Source organism: Pseudorca crassidens, chromosome 16 (genome assembly GCF_039906515.1).
Source record: "Pseudorca crassidens isolate mPseCra1 chromosome 16, mPseCra1.hap1, whole genome shotgun sequence".
In the NCBI taxonomy this organism is placed as follows: domain Eukaryota; kingdom Metazoa; phylum Chordata; class Mammalia; order Artiodactyla; family Delphinidae; genus Pseudorca; species Pseudorca crassidens.
Genome location: NC_090311.1, coordinates 30,539,272 through 30,554,694, shown reverse-complemented (window position 1 = coordinate 30,554,694; position 15,423 = coordinate 30,539,272).

Below are 15,423 nucleotides of genomic sequence, written 5' to 3'. Positions count from 1 at the left end.
GCTGCCGCTGCTAGCAGCTTACACTTTCAAAGGTGGAACCTCCGAGAGCGGGCAGGGGCTGCGGGGGGAGGGGAGCACACAGTTGGACCCGTCAGGTCGCGACCCTCTCCAGCTCTCTCTCTCTACACACACACATACACACACACACACACACACACACACACACACACGCACACACATAGAGCGAGGATGCGCACACTTAGACGCACGCACCCGGCTCCCGCAGTCCCAGCTGCTGGTCCAGACAGGGGGGAGGGGATCTTATTTTGCTGCCTGGACCCCTTCCCCAGGCCACAGACACGCTCTCCCCGACGGCTGAAACGGTCCTAGGGCCCCACCAGACTTGCTTTTTCAGTTCTTGGTGAAAGGAAGCCCCGAGCCCCAGGTGACCTCTCCAAGCCACCTACTTCACTTAGCCTGGGACCTTGAGGGTGGAACAAGAGCACTGGGCGGAGGGGGCTGGGGGGTGGGCGGTGCACCAAAGCCCTCGGCCCAGCAAGCCTCCTCCCTTCCCTCAACGCAGTCTCTGACAAGATGGCAGCAACCCCACTTCTCCAAGGGGACTCCCCCCAGAGTGATAGTGACCCTGATTTGAACAGTTGCACAGCCGGGAGATGTTATTTCTGCCCATCGGGCTACCCTGGCTTCCCAGAATATCAGTGGGGTTTGGAAATGCAGCAGATACCCTAGTGTGCTCACACCAGGGTTCCTCCATTTGTGACAGGTGAAAACAGATGAAAACGAATATTCAGTCCTGTCATGAAAGGACCACTGAGAAGGCCAGGAAAGGGCTTGAAGAGAAGCACCACAGGCCACCCACATCAGACCCTGGGCTTTCACAGTCCTCTAGGCAGGCACTTTGCTCACTGTAAGACCGATATGGTCATGGGTGTGAACAGGAAATCCAGGTGGAGAGAGGATTGACCTCAACCCAAAAAAGATAAGGACCTCTGCCAAATCAAGGAGAGCTGTGGTTTGTTGGTACCATAGGACCCATACATTGTTTGTCCATCAGTTGGGGCCCCTGTCAAGGCTGCTTAGAGCCCAGCAAGAAGAGTAGTTGAACAGGTCAAGAAGCACTTCGAAGTCAGAAAGAGAAAAACAAATACCGTATGCTAACGCATATATGGAAACTAAAAAAGCGGTACTGATGAGCCTAGTGGCAGGGCAGGAATAAAGACGCAGATGTAGAGAACAGACTTGAGGACACGGAGAGGGGGAAGGGTAAGCTGGGATGAAGTGAGAGAGTAGCATGGACATATACACACTACCAAATGTGAAATGGATGGCTAGTGGAAGCTGCTGCATAGCACAGGGAGATCAGCTCGATCTCTTCTTTGTGACGACCTAGAGGGGTGGGATAGGGAGGGTGGGAGGGAAGTTCAAGAGGGAGGGGATATGGGGATATATGTATACATATGGCTCTTCACTTTGTTGTACAGTAGAAACTGACACAACATTGTGAAGCAATTATACTCCAATAAAGATGTGAAAAATATAAAATAAAAACTTTTGGGAAGATGAAAAAAAAAAGAAGAACTTCCCCTCACAGGTGGTGGCTACCTGGGTTTCTCCTTGGGAAAAAAACCAGAAGGAAAAGGTGGCTGGTCCAGGAGGTGCCAGGGGTAAGCACAGCACAGTACAGTCTGTCAGAGCTGGTGATGTGGTACCGAAAGACCCCACAAGATTAAAGCTTCCTCACCCACCAGGTACCAAAAGCCTCAGGGGTTTTCTTTATTTTTCTTTTCCATCTTGATGAAAAATTTGCAGTATCTCTACTGTCATAAACAGATAGAACCGGGGCCAGTACGTCGTAACTAATGTGGCTGATTTTATGGGCTTCTGACAGTTCTTTTGAAAGTTTTCACAGTTTTATCTATGACCTCTAACTAGGGCCATGGGTCCTGGAGCACCAATTCAATGACAGTTCAGGGGGAGGGGGCTTTCTCAGGGGTCCCTGTGCGGTGTGATCTTAGGGAACCCTTCCACAAGTCAAGCCAGGGCTGCCTGCCGTCTGCAAGGGCCTCCTCTCCCCTCTCCTTCACGAATTCCTTCTTCCCCGCCACTCCACAGGGCGCTCAGCCCTTTTCCTCTCCCTGGCCCTCCCCAGCCGCCTCAGGCGGAGTTAAGTCCCCCAGCCTGCTGCTCTGTTTATCCCCTCTTAGCTGGAGCTCTGTTTACACATGTGGCTCCTTCCCTGACCCTCCTCCTGGGGCAAAGCCTTCCCCCACTCCCCACCCCTCACGGCTTCCTCATCTCCTCACTTTGGCACTTAACCCAGCACCTGGCATTTAGTAGGCCTGTCACAGCCGGCACTCAGACCGTCGAAGGCATCTGGTCTCCAACCTTCGGCTCCAGCGGTGCCTCCCTGGCCCCATGACCTCAGAGGGCTCCTCGGAAGCCAGGACCCATGTGGGGAGGACGAGAGTGTTGATTAATGGGCAACATGCCCTGGGGGCTTCAGACTGGCAGGGTGGAGGAGAGGCAAGAGGGGTGGGAGCAGACGGGGGGGGGGTGGGGGGGGGGGCTGGAAGATTAGCTCTGCCAGTGACTCCTGAGAGCCAGCCGCTGCCCTAGAAGCTTCCAGACTAGGATGGACAGTGAGTCCCAAGCAGGCCTTGAGCTAAATTGTCACCGCCTGGCAAGGCCTGGCCTTTCCTTTAAAGGGGAGAAGGAAGGAGGGCTCCTCAGAGCCAGGACAAAGACTCCCCCTGCCAGCCCATCATGGGAGGCCCTGCCCCAGCAGCCGGGCAGCTCCCCAACTTGGCTCCCGTCCCCAGTTCCTCCACCCCAGAACCTGGCCGGCTCCCCGACTGGGGAAGCAGATCACCGTGAATGAACGCAGCTCATTAACGTTCCCAGCACATTTCCTCCTTAAACAGCCACCTGACCAGCAACACCCCTGCCATCCCACCCCCCTTGCTTTTTCAGCTTCCTCTCGCATGCCCCTCCCTCTGTTGGATCTCCCTACCCCCTGCCTACAGCCGGGCCACCTGCTCCCTCTGCACAGGTGGGGAAGAGGCAGGCCTGTCACACTGCTTCTGCCAGGAAGGCCCCTCCAAGCCCCGCTCTGCCCACTGGCCACCAGCAGGGCGACCCCCCAGGGGAAACTTGGGGCTGGGTCTCTCCAACCCAGGGGTGTGAGCCTCCTCTGCATCCCCTCAGTGTCACATGCTCAGGACTTGAGGGGCCCCTCCTGCCTGTGACTCAGGGAGAAAATGCCCTCCTTCCAGCCTTCTGCACCACCAGCCCCTCTGGAGCGCAAGAAGGTGGAGAGCCTGGGTGAGGCTCACCTTGGTTTGGATTTCCAAACTACACAAGGCAAGAATGAGACAGAATGCCTGCTATTTGAGCATTCATTGAGCACCATTTATTGACTATCTATGTACTATGTACCTTGTACTGGGACTCAGCAATTCAACAGGGAATACGAATGGCCCTGGCCCACAGTGAGCTGACGGTCCAGCAGGGGAACAGAAAGAAAACCCCACTCAGCATGATAAGTTTGGTAACAGGGAGTGTGGAAGTGCAGAGAAGCCAGAGTGTAGGACATGGGGTAAGGCTGGAAGACTTCCTGGAAGAAGAGGCAGTTGAGCTTAGTCTTGAAGGATAAATAGGCATTGGCGGGCAATAAAGAGGAAGAAAGGCTTTCTGGCCAAAGAGAACTGCGAGAGGTAAGGCACACAAACAGCAGCAGCATCCTCAGTGGCTGAGTTGCAGCAAGTTCTGTAAGGCTGGTGCACGGCAGGGGGTTCAGGTGGGGAGTGATGGCAAGAGGTCAGAGAGCTGATGCGGGCACAGCCCAGAGGCCCTGGTGCAGCCATTCTCTGGTTTATTGGGCTTTCAGAATCTCCTGGCCTGTCCCTGTGCCCAAGCACATGCCTATATATGTGTGTGCTTGGAATGCACTATCCCTCAAATGAGAGACAGTGGCTTCCAGGGAGGGGACTGGGTAGTGGTAGGGGGATAGTTTCAGCACATGTCATTGTTGTTGTTGTTTTCCTACTGCTTGGATTTACCTGTGTAGTATGACCTAACCCCCCATTACCACCTATACATTGTTTTAATCCCCAGGGATGCTTATTATAAATGCCTATTCCTAGGACCCACCCAAGACTTTAATCAGAATCTTCACTGTTAGCAAGCTGGAGGGTGAGGCAGTATGATGCTGATGCAGGTGGTTCCAGAAACCATGCTCTAAGAATCAAGGCCTAGTGTGCTGAGTTAATGAGTTTGAACTTGGACCTGAAAACTCTGGGGAGCCATTGAAGGAAGGGGCCTGGCAGGAACAAAGGGTCTGAGGCCTGCCTGCCTCCCTCCTCCTCTCCAGCTTCCACACGCTTTTAGTGAGGATGAGACACATCAAAGAGGAAGATAGCCACAGGGGAATGGAGAGGGACAACTGGAGCCAGGTGACACTGGTTACACTAGCTTCAATCGCAAGATGCCAGAGCTGGAAAGAGATTAATAAATGATCAAATCCAAACACCACTGACCAGCTGGTGGCCCAGAGGCAACCAGCCTAACCTCACAAAGGAGTTGCAGGGGTGAGCCGTGAATGAGGCTGGATCTTGCTCTGCTAGGCCCACACCTGGGTAGAACCCGGCATCCACTCCATCCTGGGCTCTCCTCCTGACCCTGTCACTCTCACAGGGACTGAGGAAGCAGGAGTCCCTGGAAGGTCATAGCAGCAGAACTCAGGATATTTTAGCTTTCATCTCTAACCCCCTTGATGTACTCAAGTTTGAAGGAGGCTGGACCACTTGAGGCTGTCAGTGACAAAGCCTGAAGCTGGGACACACTCCTAGACTTAAGATCAGTGGCCTTTATAGAAGCCACCATATGCATCCAGGACAGCTCTGGCAGATGAGAAGCACCGGGGGCAAGAGAGAAGCAAAGCGGGGAGGGGAAGAGAGAAGAGGAGAGGAACGGGAGAGAGCAGGGTGAGAGTCTGTGCAGGCAGCAGTTTGCTCACTCACTCATCAAACATTGATCGCTTGCCAACTGTGAGCCAGGCTTCGGGAATATAAGAGATTTTCGCTTGGGGTTCATCGGACTTCTTGTATCTGGTTCATAGTTTTTATCAAATGTGAAAAGTTTTTAGCCATTGTTTCTTCAAAAGTTTTTATGTTCCCCTCCTCTCTTTTCTCTCCCTTGGGGACCCCACTGACACACATATTAGGCCACTTGAGGTTGTCCAATAGCTCACTGATGCTATGGTCATTTTTTTTTCTTTTTTGTTTTTTGCGTTACGCGGGCCTCTCACTGCCGTGGCCTCTCCTGCTGCGGAGCACAGGCTCCGGACACGCAGGCTCAGCGGCCATGGCTCACGGGCCCAGCCACTCTGCGGCATGTGGGATCTTCCCGGACCGGGGCACAAACCCGTGTCCCCTGCATCGGCAGGCGGACTCTCAACCACCGCGCCACCAGGGAAGCCCTCTGGTCATTTTTTTTAGCCTCATTTTTCTCTGTGTTTCATCTTGGTGAGTTTCCTTTGCTGTGCTTTCACGTTCGTTATCTTTTCTTTGGCGCTGACTAACCTGCTGTTACTCCCATCTAGTACAATTTTTATCCATGACATTGTGGTCTTCATATCTAGAAGATCTATTTGCGTCTTTCTTTTATCATCCATGTATCTTCTCATGTTTCCCTCTACCTTCTCGAGCATATGGAATACAGTCATAATAGCTCTATCTGTGAATTCTATTATCGGTATCATTTCTGGGTCAGTTTTGATTGATTGCTTTTTCTCTTCATTTTGGGCCATATTTTCCTACTACTGTGTATCCTGGAATTGTAGACTGAATGCCAGACATTGTGGATTTTACCTTGTAGGGTGCTGGATAGTCTTGTATTTTTAAAAAATAGTGTTGGGCTTTTTTCCAGAACAGAGTCAAGTTACTTGGAAACAATCTGATCTTTTGAGGCTTGCTTTGAAGCTTCTGAAGGCAAGGCCAGAGTAGTCTTTAGTCTAGGGCTGATTTCCCCACTACTGAGGCAACACTCTCTGAATACTCTACCCAATGCCCTGTGAATTTGGCGGCTTTCTGCTCTGGCTGGCGTGAACACCAACTCTGTGGGAGCTCCAAGGATGGTTCTGCACTGGGGGTGGGATGGGGCACCACAGGGAGGAACCATCTGGAAATCCCTGGTCGCTCTCTCTCTCTCTCTGTGCAGCCATTTCCTCCCCCATCTCCCCTGAGAACTCTAGCCCCCTCGGCCTCCCGAACTCTCCCCTTCGACTCTGCCAGGTTCCACCTGGGTGCCCCTCTTGCTCTGTGGCCTGGAAACCCTCTCCGGGCTGTAAGCTAGGGGACAATTACAGTGCTCACCACACTCGTTTTCCCTCTTAAAGGAATCATCATCCCATAAGACCAGTTGTCCAATATCCAAAAACAGTTGTTTCATATATTTTTCTCTGGCTCTTTAGTTGTTAAAGGTGAGATGGTAAGTTTGGCCCATTGCTCCCTCTCGACCAGAAACAGAAGTTTGTGAGAGACTTTTAGCAATCCTCTGTACCCTCCAAACACTTCCAGTGTGATGTGGAGAGAGAAGCAAACAATCACATGATTTTGACGAGTGCCCTGAACTGGCCAGAGAGGAAGTGGCCTCAGCCTCGAGGGGCTTCTTTCAGTTGAAGAAGCACCTCCCACCGTCTGTGCGTGACAGTCCCTACGCTGGATGCCCTTCCTGTCATTCTCAGCCTGACTGGGTCCTCCTCATCCTAAGCAGCACCTCCTCAGGGAAGCCCTCCCTGAGCCGGTTAGGGGTTAGGTCAGCCCCTGCCCTGTCGTGTGATCTCCTGGCTCCCTGCACCTCCCCTCAGAGCACGAAACTGTCATTTGTAATTACTTGTTTATCTATCTCTCCTCCCGCCTAGGCTGAAGCGACAGGTTTGCATCTATCTTGTTCCCTAATGCCTGTTCAGGGCCTGTCACATGGAAAATGTGGGGAATAAGTATTTTTTACTAAAGTGTAGGGGCGTCATTCTGGAGACGGGGAATCTTGAGAAAAAAGGTGCAGAAAAGGCAGGCCCCCAAAGTCGGAGCAATGAAGAGGCACATTTGTTCCTCGGGGCGGCACAAGATGGGGTGGTGGGGAAACAGTAGGATGCTGAGGGACGGGAGGCCAGGCTGAGACCCTGGGATGTTATCCTGAGGGCATTCATGAGCCAGTGGGCGGCTGCAAATGGTCAGTACATGACACAGGCTGGGTTCCCTGGGAAGAGCCTCTGGGTTGGAGAGGAGCTTGCAGAGTATTTATTAGGGAATGCTCTCAGGGTCACTGACGTGGGAGGGAGGGGAAAGGGCATGGTCGGGCAGAGGGCAATGCTGAGCTGTGATGCTGTTTCAATGGCAGCTTTACAGGAAGTATTGAAGATGAGATGAACCTCTGGAGCTGTTCCAAATGTGGCAAGAGTGCTGGGCCTTTATCCAATGGCATTGACCAGACACTGGACGAGGGCTGCCCCTGGAAGGAGGTGTAACCTTGGGTAAGGCAGTGTTCTTCAGCTAAGGGCGAGGGCCGACAGCTGATGGCCATCCTTGGGCAACTCCTCCAGCAGCTGGGGGATAAGTTCTTCATTTCCGGAGGCAGATCCAGGCACTGCATTGCAGCATCCACCACTCCACCTGTACCAGTAGCATTTATGGGGCAGTAGGGGGCCGAGGGGAGCCCACAAGAGGGACAGCTAACTTAAGAGACCAAGGAAGACTTCCAGTACTGAATAAATGCAAAGATCTAAAAAAAAAATAAAAAAAAATAAATGCAAAGATCTAAAGGATGACTAGGAATTAGCCAGGCCAGCAGAAGTGAGGGAAAAGTGTTCCAGACAGAGGGAAAAGAGTAGGAGACGGCCCAGAGGCAAGAACAGGCACAGGGCGTTTTGGCATGATTGGAAGAAGATTTTTCAAGAGGGAGACGAGACTGGGGTGGTAGTCTAGCAGAGGCAGATCCTAAAGGGCTGAGTAAATCTGTTAAGGAATTGGGCTGAATCCTGAGGGGACTTGGAAGCCACCTGGGGGCGTTAAACAGAGGAATGAGATATGATTGCTTTTCTCTCCTCTGCTTGTCCTCTGATTCAGCCACTTCTGCCTCCAGTGGCATATGGGAGAGAGAAGGCCCTGTTTGGAAGCACATCGTAAACCCCAAACACCCACATGAGAAGGAGGAGGCAGCCTTCTCTACTGGAGCCAGGCTGCAGTCCTCCAAAGTCCAAGAAAATGACAAAAATTGGCATCTGGGAGCTCATTAATCCCCTCGTGTCTTGGAGGCCTCATCTGTAAAGAATAATCCTAACAGCTAACACTTCCATTGTGCCTATAAATTCTAAGGGCTTATATTTCAAGAGCTTTGCATACTAAATCATTTAATCCTCCCAACAAACTTATGAGGTAGGTACTATTTTTACAAATGAGGATGTCAAAAGCACAGAGAGGTTTAGAGACTTACCCAAGGTCACACAGCACATGGGTGGCAGAGGTGCGATGTAAAATGGGGATAAGATCCACCTCCTAAAGAGGGTGTGGGAATTAATAGAAAGTACATACAAAAGTGTCTTATGCTGTCCTGGCATGTGGAAAGTGTGTTCTTTTCAAAAACACCCAAAACTCGTAAGAGTTTTAGGTTAGGGAAAAGGTCTGTCTAGAGAAAATTCCTTCGACAAACACTATATAATTAATTTTGTAGGACTGCCTTCTCTCCTTTTTCCTCAGCTCCTTCTGCAAATGATGCTTTCTGGGTCTGCCTAGCAATGTAACCAACATAAAGTCCAGATATTCTTAGAGCTTTCCTTGTCTTCATAGACCATGGGTGGGGTCTTCTAATCTCAAATGTAGTAATCCTTCTCAAACTGAACAAAAACCTAAGTTCAGCAGCTCATAGCCTAAAAACATTAAATGCATTTCATTGTAAATCTAATTTCTTTTTTAAAAAACACCAAAATGGTAACATCATTAGAATTATAGGTGATTTTTAACCTCTTCCTTTATACTCTTCTCTATTTCCCACATTTTCTACAATAAACAGCCTGTAAGCAAAAAATGTAAACATTATTTTATAAATAAAAATGTAATTACTGGGCTTCCCTGGTGGCACAGTGGTTGAGAGTCCGCCTGCCGATGCAGGGGACACGGGCTCGTGCCCCGGTCCGGGAAGATCCCACATGCCACGGAGCAGCTGGGCCCGTGAGCCATGGCCGCTGAGCCTGCGCGTCCGGAGCCTGTGCTCCACAGCGGGAGAGGCCGCAACAGTGAGAGGCCCGCGTACCGCAAAAAAAAAAAAAAAAAAAAAATGTAATTACTAAATCTGTAATTATTGCCTGAATAAAATTACCATTAAGTTCAATATACCAAGTCTAATGATCTTATGAGCAAATAAATGCTAAATAACACATTTTACGTTCCTGCACTGACAGAGTTGCTATAGATCTGCAGAGGGTGCTTAAAAAATGAGTGATGTCTTGTATGAAATATCTAGAACAGGCAAATTCATAGAAACAGACAGCAGACTAGAGGTTACCAGCGGCCAGAAGGAGAGGGGACGGGAAGTTACTGCTTACTGGGCAGTTTCCGTTTGGAGGGATGAAAAGTTTTAGAAATAGTGGTGATAGTTGTGCAGCATTATGGGTATAATTAATACAACTGAATTGTACACTTTAAAAAATGGTTAAAATGGCATTTTAAACAATTTTTATATATTTACCACAACAAAAAATAAGTTATGGCTCAGTTAAGGGAGAAGATGTGGCCCAGAATGCCCTGTCCTCCCGCTGGTCCTTGTCTCCTGCTGCCCAGGATGGGCCCAATAACTGATAAAAACAATAGTGATCACTAACAGGGACTGCCACCCAGAGATTAAATAACTTGCTCACCATAGATCACCCACAGGGTAGGGGATTTGGACTTGAACGCAGGCAATCTGACTCCAGATGTCACACCTTTAACCACTTCTCTGCACTCCACCTGACAGCACTATCTGCTGTAGGTTTCCCACATGACATGAATCATCGGCAGGTAACCCTGCAAGGGAGGTGCTGTTATCCCTACGTACAGACAGAATCCGAGGCTTAGAGCGAGCTGCTTGCTGGGTTACCCAGCTGGGTGCGGGAGCGGGAGCAAGGCTGCATTCTCAGCCCCCGACCGGTGGGTGGGCTCGTGTCTGCAACGGCCAGACGACGGTATAAAGGACCCATTGCGAGTGGAAACAACCTGCGCGGTATTTAAACTGTGAGGGACTAGGGGAGGGGGAGTAGGAGAGGCTTGAAGGGGTTTTCAGGGAGGGCAGGACAATTTTTTAAACTGATTGTTAGGCTGCTTTGCGCTTCTGCCAAGCCAGTTTGTGTCCTTGGAGGGTCTCTCAGCGTCTTCAGTGAACATTCTTCAGCTGGCCTGGGCTGGCCGGGGCAGTGGCCTGGCACCTAGGGTCCTGGGAGGGCTCAGAGACACTTGCCCCCTTTGGGCTCTGCCTGGCGGGAAGCGCATGGGGCGCTGCCCTGGGTGCCCAGGGCAGAGAGAAGGGCGACGGAGGCGGGACGTGCAAGGGCGGGGTGGCGCCGTCTGGACCGGCGCCTGAGGGTGGGGACGTCTGCTAAGCGGGTCTCGGAGCAAAGCGAAACCAACGGCTTTTGTTGGATCCAGCAGAACAGCGCCTCTGGACGAACGGGGGTGGGAGCGGGCGGCACAGAGCCCCTCTGGGAGATTTGAGGCACCATCTGCGTGAGACTGAGGGCACACTTGCACCCAGGCAAGCTCCAGGTTGGTCCAGCTCTATGAATAAGTCTAGCAGCCCAGCCACTCTGTCCTGTTTCCCTCGGTGGGGACAGATGCATAGCACTGCAGCACAGCACAGTATAACACTTCTCCAGAGATAAGCATTGCAATGCCCCCATTTTACAGGTAAGGAAGTAGAGCCCTAGAGGAGAAGTAAGGGACCCAGGTCACGAGCTGATGGGGACAGGGGAGAAATGCCCTCTCCTTACCTCACCACAATTTGTATATTGAGAGTGTGTCTGCCTTCCCGCCTATCTAATCAGCTTTCATGCCATTCATGTTTACAGTCTAGCACCCACCCCGGTACCTGGAACTTAGTAAATGCTCAATAAATGTTTGTGAAATTAAGATGAACTGGGATAAGAAACTCAGGTCCTCAGTCTTTGAGGAAAGACAAAATTTAGAAATCCAGGAATAATAACAGTTGTTCCCAGCCAGAGCAGCTAGAGTCTGGATAAATAGACCCGACCCAGCTGTCTAGAGAGGGTCACCCAGGCAGCTCCACTCCTTTTTGCAGTGAAAATAAGTTCTGCTGCCTCCAGCTGCCCACCCCCAGGGGCTTCGGGTGAGAAAATCACCTGAGGGCTTTGCCTTAAAACCTTAGAGTTGGAAGGAAACTTCCATAGCCTCTATTTCAGTCTATGTAATGTTTTCTTAAATTATTTTCATTAAGTTCATTCAATTCATATTTATGTGCATCCACCATGAACAAGGCCCTGTATTACTGAAACAAGAAGTGTGATCCTTGTTAAAATTAGAAGCAAGTTTATAAGTCAGGAGTTTTCTACAGCCGGAAGTATTTAGTCAGCAAACACAAGCCTCAATACAAACTGTACATACAGCAGCAATTATTTCAAAAAAAACGAAGAGCTAAGGTTAAAGATGTCATTTTTTTTTTAGAGAAATTATTTGCTTCTGAATGGGAAAAAACAATTTCTAGGCATAGAGAAATGATCAGTGGAGTAGGGAGGTATCTCAAGCCTTTTTCTAACAGATATAGACAAGGTCAGCTCTAGGACAACTAACCGGGAGCTGAAGATTTGACATGTGGCGAAACAAGCCTAGACAAATCCCTGAAAAATCAGGAAAGAATTAGAGGGAATTCAAGAATTATTCAAGCCTGCAGAAAACCAAAGCTCAATTAAGTAATTGAAAATAGGAAATATTGCAAATATATGAAAATAGTGAAAGGTTAGAGGATGAGCTGCCTGGTTGTATGGGTGTTTGCTTTTCTTTAAGTCTTGCTCCTGATATCATACCTCAGAGTCAGAGTCTGAGTTCAACAGCTCCCTGAGGGAGACTGTTCATATTTGATGCAATTCAGTGCTTTGTGAGTAGAAATCCAGCTAAACATTCATGTACCCTATGATCCAGTAAGTTCTCTCCTGGAGATATAGATATAGATATAGATTACTGTCTTAGCTTTGGCAGCTATAACAAAATACAGTAGACTGGATAGACTGGGTGGCTTGAACAAGGCATTTTTTTCTCACAGTTCTGGAGGCTGGGAAGTCCAAATGCAAGTGGTAGAAGGGCAGGTCCCTCTTCCTGGCTGCCTTCCTGCAGTATCTTCACATGGCAAATAAGAAGGTCTGGTGTCTCTTCCGCTTCTTGTGAGGACACTAATCCCATCTTGGGGGCTCCACCCTTATGACCTCATCTAAACCTAATTGCCTTCCAAAGTCTCCACCTCCTAATACCATCACATTAGGGGTTAGATCTTCAACACATGAATTTGGGGGGACACAAGTGTTCAGTCCATAACAATACCTAACAAAAATGAAGGGTGTAGTCCACCAAACAATGTATACAAGAATATTTAGAGCAGCCTCATTCATAATAGCCCAAGCTTGGAAATGACTCAAACGTTCAGCAACAGAATGGATAAATACATTGTGGTGGATCTGCACAATGGAATAATGAGCAGGAACAAACCACACGGAAACATGAATGAATCACACAGGCATTATGCTGAGTGAATGAAGCTAGATACATGAATACATAATGTTTAACTCAATTTACATGAAGCAAAACACAAGCAAAACTAATCAATGGTGATAGAAATCAAAATAATGGTTGTGTTTGAGAGAACAGTGACGAAAAGGGGCATAACAGAGACTCTGGGCTTCTAGAAATATTCTGTATTTTGATCTAAGTGGTGGCAGTGTGCGTGTGCATGTGTGTAAAAATACACCAAGTTGGGACTTCCCTGGTGGCACAGTGGTTAAGAATCCGCCTGCCAATGCAGGGGACACGAGTTCAAGCCCTGGTCCGGGAAGATTCCACATGCTACAGAACAACTAAGCCCGTGTGCCACAACTACTGAGCCTGCGCTTTAGAGCCTGCGAGCCACAACTACTGAAGCCTGCGCACCTAGAGCCCATGCTCCACAACAAGAGAAACCACTGCAATGAGAGGTCTGAACACCACAACGAAGGGTAGCCCCCACTCGCCGCAACTAGAGAAAGCCCATGCGCAGCAACGAAGACCCAGCGCAGCTATAAATAAATAAACTTTAAAAAAAAAGAACACCAAATTATACACTTAAAATTGTGCTCTTTCTGAAGGTTATACCCTAATAAAAAAAAATCATTTCTATCAGGGATGACAAGTACACGGTGGGCTTGCCCATTAATATTAATTAACCACCATACTCCTTTTCGTTGAGCTCAACACCGGAACCATTCTCAATTCAGCACTCCAGCCAGTCTGCTTTGAGACAAAAACAATTGATGTTCCTTCATTTATACACAAGTATCTTAATTAAGAGAGAAAGTTTGATGCTATCATCTTCAATTTTCTTCTCCACACTTTGGGGAAGCCTGGTGGCAGGCTCCCTAAATTCCAGGCTCAGTTCCCAGGAGAAAGTGGCTTTGGAAGAGCAGATTTGGAAGCTGGAGAATGAGGGTGTGAGGGGCACACAACTGGGAGGAAGCCCCCTGACTGAGGGCTGGGGGATTAACTCAGTACCACAGGTTAACAGTGGGGCCCAGCCAAGGCGAGAATTTGACTGAGGCCCACTTTCTACCACATAGAACAAACTGGTCTTTCTCTACTAGCAGAGAATGAAGGAAGAGGAGGGAGGGAAAGACTGGACTGCAGGAAATAACACCCTCTTGATTTACCCAAGGTCCTCTGGCAGCTGGAAACGTAGCCGCCACGTCAGCAGTCACCCCAGCTCATCTATGTATTTTCAGGGATGCTAACTCTTCCTGTTCACTCTTCACAGCTTACAAAATCTTCTGCATCCTCTATCACACAACCACGTGATCCGGACAAAGTGGAAATACCTCCCCTCCCCCCGGCATTTGAGGTTTTAAAACTGAGGTTCAAAATGCTGGAGAGGGTGTGGAGAAAAGGGAACCCTCCTACACTGCTGGTGGGAATGTAAATTGGTGCAGCCACTATGGAAAACAGTGTGGAAGTCTCTTAAAAAACTAAAAATAGCACCTGTCACATGCAGCACGTTCATGGGGAACCTGGTGCAAAACCATTTGTAGACGATCTGCTTCTGGGTCAGGGTTTCATACGTAGCAGAGTAGCTCCCTTGCTGTGAGCTATTGAAAGTCATCCCTCAATACAGGGTTTGTTAAAAAAAGGGAGGGGGGGGAATTTTTTAAAAACTAAAAGTAGAGTTACCATATGATCCAGCAATCCCACTTCTGGGCATATATTCAGAGAAAACTATAATTCGAAAAGATACATGCAACCCAATGTTCATAGCAGCACTTGGAAACAACCTAAATGTCCATCAACAGATAAATGGATAAAGATTATATGGTATATATATATATATATAAAATGGAATATTACTCAGCCATAAAAAAGAATGAAATAATGCCACTTTCAGCAACATGGATGGACCTAGAGATTATCATACTAAGTGAATTAAGTCAGAAAGAGAAAGATAAATGTCATATGATATCACTTATATGTGGAATCTAAAATACAACACAAATGAATTTATTTACGAAACAGAAACAGACTCACAGACATAGAAAACAAAGGGGAAAGAGGGTGGGGAGGGATAAATTAGGAGTTTGGGATTAGCAGATACAAACTACTATACATAAAATTAATAAACAACAAGGTCTTACTGTATAGCACAGGGAACTATAATAAACCAGAATGGAAAAGAATATGAAAAAGAAAATGCATATATATGTATAACTGAATCGCTTTGCTGTACACCAGAAACTAACACAACATTGTAAATCAACTATACTTCAATTTTTAAAACTTAATTAATTAACTAAAAGAACAATGATAAAGACAAAAAAAAACCAAACCCTGAGGTTCAGAGATATTATGTTACTCATAGACACCCTGCTAACCAAGTTACAGATTCAAGATTGAAACCCAGGCCTGCCTTACCACCCAGGCTCCTTCAGTTTGAGTTTTTATTTTTCATCAAAGCTATACATGCACAAAAATGGTCGTATTTGGGGACTTCCCTGGTGGCGCAGTGGTTAAGAATCCGCCTGCCAATGCAGGGCACACAGGTTCGAGCCATGGTCCAGGAAGATCCCACATGCTGCAGAGCAACTAACTCTGTGTGCCACAACTACTGAGCCTGCGCTCTAGAGCCCGTGAGTCACAACTACTGAGCCCATGTGCCACAACTACTGAGCCCACGCGCCTAGAGCACTTGCTC